Source organism: Bidens hawaiensis, unplaced genomic scaffold (genome assembly GCF_021521415.1).
Source record: "Bidens hawaiensis isolate Kalapana, Puna unplaced genomic scaffold, B.hawaiensis_p1.1 tig00009662_1, whole genome shotgun sequence".
NCBI classification, from domain to species: domain Eukaryota; kingdom Viridiplantae; phylum Streptophyta; class Magnoliopsida; order Asterales; family Asteraceae; genus Bidens; species Bidens hawaiensis.
In genome coordinates, this window is record NW_027491725.1 from 860,276 (window position 1) to 867,257 (window position 6,982).

Sequence of the window (6,982 nt, forward strand, 5' to 3'; positions counted from 1 at the left end):
TGAAATTTTGTTCCAGGCCCGACGATCTTCTTCTTCCTACTTTTTCTTCTTATATAGGCCCCTTATCCCTTTAGATTGACTTCACCACTTTGTCATCTATATCTTGTTTCCATGTGATGTTCTTTTTCTTGAAATTCTCCATTGTCAGATCATTGAATTTGGTGTTGAGATTCCTCATGGAAACTTGAACTTTGGCTTTTCTTTTCTCTTGCATCCATGTTCCCTATGGGAACTCTAACATTTGGATTTATATGATCCATGCATTCCAACTTTTGTATGTATATCATGAGAGTTTATCCATTATTTATTAAATCATTAATTTATGAAATCTTATTTTTATAAGATTAATTAAAATCTTAATCTCAGATGATGTTTGACTCTCTTTAGGAGAATCAATAATCATATTGTCCTTTTTCTTAGAACAAGCTGGACAAACATTGTGTTGATGTTTTCTGGTTAAGCACAGTTTATATTGAGCTTGAGGACTTGATGCTATAACACCAGTATCCAAAAATCTGATTTTACCCTCTATATGTTTTTTAGCTGCTGGAGGAGTTCTCCTTGCTGGAGCTATCATAACAGAGGAATGCATCTTACTTCCTCCATAAGTTCTAAATTCTCTTTTAAAAATATTTTCTAAAGTACAAAGAACTATCTTCATACCAAGTGCTCTTCTGTTATGAATATCATTTTCATTAAAACTTTGAAAAGTTTTTAATCTTTCTGTCTCTATATTGTAAGAAAGAGATGCATGAACCTTTTCTATTATAATCAGATGATATGCAGGGTAATCATTGTTTTTATAAAAATCAGGCCCTGCAGAAAATAGTTTTAACACCATAACATCACTTGGAGTAATAGTAGAGTTATATAGATAACTGTCCCTCACTCCGTCCCTAACCCATTTTGGTAAAAAGGAAATTTCTGGGAAATTTGGTGATGTAAGATATATTGAATTTATTGATCCAAAATCATACCAGTATCTTATTTCTTCAGGGGAATTACCTTGTAAGTAATTAATTGACGCGTTTTATTAAACTTTAATGATAAAAACAATCGTTCAAGTATAAGTCCTAAATCAAGAAATCGTCCTAAATCAAGTATAAGTCCTAAATCAAGTTTAAGATTAAATTTGCATACTTATTAAATATTTGTTATCCATCTCAGCACCCTTCCCAGACTCTTACCATAATAATTGGATTTTACTTGTACAAAAAAGTGTTTATTTCTAAAAAAAGATATTAATGCTTAGAACAAGGTACATATGATGATCAAATTGCAGAGACCGATATCTTCACAAACAAGAGTACAAGACATCATAAACTAGATCTGCAAATTTGTTACAAAAGCATGGGGGCTCATGTAAAAAAAACATATCATAAAAACAACTAAATAAGGAAAGCCATGAATTACACAACACAAATCCATGTACTTAATTAGTTAATTTAATTTACATCTTTAAAGTGTAACATACAAAAATTCCCAAAATAAATAAAAAAAAAAGAGATTTGTACCTATTGGTGAAGAGTAATCCAGCACAAAAGCTGCTGATACATAACAAAAAAGTCCATTTTTGTGAGATAAGGTTTCTTGAAGGTTGATGATCTCCTCGGTTCTTCATGATTAGTGTTTCTTTCATGCCGTGAAACTTACTTTATTCTTACCCGATGAACACGGTTCAGTTGAATTCAAGTGAACCCATTTGTCAAATATTGAAGACCCTTATATTATAGTTTCAAATTATTAAAACTCCAAATAATTTGAAAATATAGGTGTCAAGAACAGAGGGAAATGGAAAGAGAGATGGGAGCCGAATATATAAAGAGGTACCCTGTACTTATTCTAATTTGTACCTTTCTTTATCCCTTTGCCTTTGTTCTTTGCTCTCTCTCTCTCACTCTCTCTCTCTCTATAGTCTCAACTCATATATATATATATATATATAATGCAGTCTCTCTCTCTATCTTCTCTTTGCAGGGAAGGACGTCGGTTTAATATAAGTGAGGGAAGACCCACTAACTACAACCCCCTGTGTTATTAGAGAATGACCGGACGGTCCGTCAACAAGTATCAACGTCAAACTAGTCGGATGGAAAAAGATTTACGTTTGCGCAAATTGAATTATACTCCATCCGTCCCATTAAAAGTGTCATGGTTTGAAAACACGAAATTCATTATGGATTGAATGATTACTCCTTTTGTTTACCAAATAACAAAAATTTCCTTGAAAATTGGGTACATCAATATTGCTTATTAATGTTAGGTGTGTGTATGTGTTTAAGGATAAACTTTGAAATTGACTAATAAATTTTGAAAATTGACATTTGTAATTACACAAATAAAAAAAGGAAATGTGGACATTTTTAATTTGACGAAGGGAGTAATAATTAAATCGATAACACATTGACTGGTAATATTTCATTCTGATAATTTGATCAATGAGACTTCTAATTGAAACAATCAGTTGCAACATTCTGATTGATCAATACTTTCACTGACAAGTTGTCCAAGTATCCTGTACTCCATAGAAAATGCAAGCATATTGGATTTCGTTTCCATATTTCACGTGATTTGGTTAAAAATGAAATAGTTACACTGTATCATTGTGGTACGGGCGATCAAACAACAGGTGTACTCACTAAACCGTTGAATTATAACAAACCATAAATTTAAAATAAAGAGATAAGTGAAGGAACCACCATAGTATAAATAGGTTTATAAATAGGATGAATCATCTCAAATTGGTGGAGGAAAGAAATGGAGAAGGAACCACCATGGTATAAATAGGTTTGTAAACTCTTGTCCCACATCGCTAGATTAACAAACTAATGAGCTCTTTATAAGAAATGAAATTTCTATGTTGATGTTCTTATAAGACATATCACACCTAGTGGTCCTAGCGGAGGGTGCGAAGCACCCGCATGCGCACGGGCTCGGGCGCAATGTGGCGCTTTGATGGTACACTTTGCACTTCGCGAGCCGCATTAAGGGCCGCCATAGTATTTTTGTTGAAAATTAAAATAAAATAAAAATCCTTCCATCGCATACCGCGACGGGTTTGGGTTACCCATCGCGTACCGCGACGTGGAGGTTATGCAGAGGCCACGTGGCGTGCCACGTCGCAGGCCTAGGGCTAACTCAACGAAGCTATAAGATGTCCGAAACTTACTATAAATTGAAAGGCAACGGGACTTCATTTCTTCGCTCAAACTTTCTTTCTCTCTGAATTCACACACACATATAATTATATATTAATAGTATAATACCGAGTTATTGCAACGATATCCTATCCGATCGAAAGAAGCTTATATACACGAATCCAAAAGCTCTGACTGTTAAGGTATGACATTGTGACATCTGTAAAGTTTCTAATCTCGTGATTATCGTTATGATTATTGGTTTTATACTAATCTAGGTATACTACATTGTGTTTATCTTAGGTGCTTAATACCAGGAGGTGTTATTTAAGTGTAAACTTGCAAGGTGAGACATTCGAGTTTTTGTACCACTCACATTTGTGTAAGACAACTGTTTTTCCGACACTGTCATGATGATTTCAAAACATATAAAACTCATGGCAGATGGTCTAAACGTTTTCAAATATATTTTTAAAAGTATTTTAAATACATTACAGTGATTAAGTCTCTGTAGACTTACGGGATGATTACTACTGGTATTGTGGGGTTTTGTATACAAGGCTTGCCTACTGGGCTATTATACGTTACTTATTGGACAAGTGTTAGCCAATAAGTAATATGACCACAGTCATAGATACGGTCGAGTGACAAGTACCTTTTGGTAATTTGTAAGCAGGCAGGTGTAAAAACATCTTAATGTTGTAACTGTAAAATGTGTCATTTACAAATGAATGCACTCACCAGTATTTCTTGCTGATCAAATATTTTAAACATGTTTTAGGTGACTTGTTAAAGACAAAGGAATGATGTCTGCGGGCTTCCAGCTTAAATAAGTGGCTTGTCACCAGAATAAAGAAACGTGTTTTGTAAATTAGGGTTTAACCCAATAAAACTTATGTTTGTATCAAAATGGATTAAATTCCCGGTTTATCATAATAATAAACATGGTGTTTTTATAACTCTGATCATTTTTCCTAACTACGGTTCTGATGAAATATTCCGCTGCAAAATAATTTAATAAACACCGATACCACCAATCAATGTTCACGGCTTCCCTCCCGGGGTATAGGGGTCGGGGGCTGTGACAGCTGAAGTGGTATCAGAGCCACTGGTTTAAGCAATATGGGTATTTTAATAATACCTAATTTTAAAAAATTAATGTTAGGAAATACATGCATTAACTTATGTGTTAACCATAAAAATAAGATTTTAACCACACATGAAAATAAGTACTATTCTTGTTTAGAGTTCGTTGTTTTATAATTTTTGATTAACAGCATGAGTGAGCTAGTTGATGCTTTTGAACACATATCCGTTAACTCCACGAATATAGAAGTAGAAGCTAGTCAACAACAACCTGAACCCATGATCTTTCAAGCCCTACCTGTAGAGAAACCAAAGCCTAAAAGAAGAAGAAGGCTTAAAGACTGGCAACGGGGGTTGAGAAGAAATAAGAAAGGAAAAACCACAGTCAAACAACCAACTCAACCACAACTCGAACAACCAACTCAACCACAACCAATTGAACCACCACCAACTTTACCACCACTATGTCAACAATACCAATGCAAGAGAGACTAGGCAGATGCCTAGATGAATGTGAAATCTTCCAACCAGCATTCAACGATAAAGGTGCAGGAAGCTCCAGCAACCCTAATATATCATCCCAGGATCCAAATAATACCATGCTCCCTGATGACATAATCAGTCAAGCTCAAATGAAAGAATGGTGGACAAACGATTGGCAATATCAAACAATGATGTCAAATCCTTATGCACCATTCCAAGCTGAAACCGCAAACTACCCCACCATAACGCCAGAAATGACGATAGAGCTCCGTCACTATGGAGATGAATTGGTGGATACCGCCAATAGACTGAGGAATATTGGGGAGACCCTACTCTGGAAATACTCTGTCCGAGAGCCTTATATATAAAGCTATACATATAATATTTATATGTTCATTATCGTAATTTCTTTTGTGTAAAAAAAAGAGTGTAGTGATGCATATATATATATATATATATATATATATAAAGTGTGTAGATGTAAAATATAGCGATGCATATATATAAAAAGAGTAAATGTCGCAAAGATCGACGATTTTGACATATTCTGTGCCTATGTGTTATTTTATGCTTATGTGTTTTTAATATCTTATTATTTGATTACGATATTAATAATTTATTTCTCATATGTAATTCAGATGTCGAATGAGCATAATCGCGAGCACAATCTCGAAAATGAGCATAATCGCGAGCACAATCCCAAAAATGAGCATAATCACGAGCACAATCCCGAAAATGAGCATAATCATGATATTCATAATCAAGAAAATCGTTTGAATATGAATGCTATTGAAAATATGATAGCTCTGAAAATAACTGAAGCAATTCCTTTAATTGCTGATGCTATTAGGCAACCCGTTTCTGTAATTAGGCATAAGACCGAGAGTAATAAACGCAAGTCTAACAATGAGGCTAGTCATAGCGTGAATGGCGGAAATAGCAACCCACAACCCAAAAAGTTAAAAGTTCACGGTTGTACTTACAAGGATTTCTTAGCCTGTAAACCAACCGAATTCTCTGGAAATGAAGGACCCATTTCAGCACTACGCTGGTTAGAAAAGACAGAAGCTATAATAAGAATCAGTAAATGTGCTTAAGAAGATAAAATAATATATGTTTCTAACCTCTTTATTAATGAAGCAATGGAATGGTGGAACATGATTCTCCAATCAAAAGGAAGTCACATAGTCTATACTATGACCTGGGAAGAATTTAAAGAAATAGTAGAAAGGAAATTTTGTCCTCCTCATGAAAGAGAAAAGATTGATACTATGTTCTTAAACCACAAGATGGAAGGCGTTAAGCGTCGTGAGTATACGACAAAGTTCTTCGAATATGCAAGAATGGTACCGGCTTTGGCTTCGCCAGAATCAATCCTAATTTCTCGTTATATTTGGGGATTAGTAAGTGAAATCCGTGATCTGGTAAAGTCAGCTAGACCTCAGACTATTGAAGAAACCGTCGAGCTAGCGAATACCATGACAGGCGGATTAGTCCGAACTCAGGAAGAAAATAAAAAGAAAGATTTAGCCAAGAAGATTTCCCAAGAATTTCGGAAGAAAGGAACAGGGCAATCTTGTGCTCATCCTTTTTGTAAAATTTGCAGAAAAAGACATTCAGGGAGATGCGCTTTTAAGAAAACTAAGTATTGCAATTTTTGCAAAATGGCTGGACATACGGATGAAGAATGTAGAAGAAAAGAGAGCCGTGTTTGCTATAACTGCGGAGAACCTGGCCACATCCGTCCAGAATGTCTAAAGCTGATAAAGGTGCCAGACAACAAAGCAAAGAACACAGATGAACCTAAGAAGAACGCACGAGCTTTTCAGCTTACTGCACAAGAAGCGGCAATGATTCCAGACGTTATTGTGGGTACGTTCCTAATCAATAACGTTTACGCTAAAGTATTGTTTGATTCCGGAGTAAATCAAAGTTTTATAAACACGAAGTTTTTTCCAAGCCTTAAATCAACCATTAACCAAACTTAATCAAGTCTGCACGGTAGAAATGGCTGATGGAAGTTCTATTCATATCCATGAAGTCCTCCAAGAAGAAAACATAAACTTACTAGGCCACCAGATTAAAGCAAATTTACTCCCAATGAATCTGGCTGGATTCGATGTTATATTAGGATGGACTGGCTAGCAGCCAATCATGCTCGAATCCTATGTAATACAAATTTTGTTGAAATTCGCTCGCCAACAGGAGAAATTATTACAATTCAAGGAGATAAGATGCTCAAGCCTAGGAAGTTCATATCAGTAATGAAAGTGGCA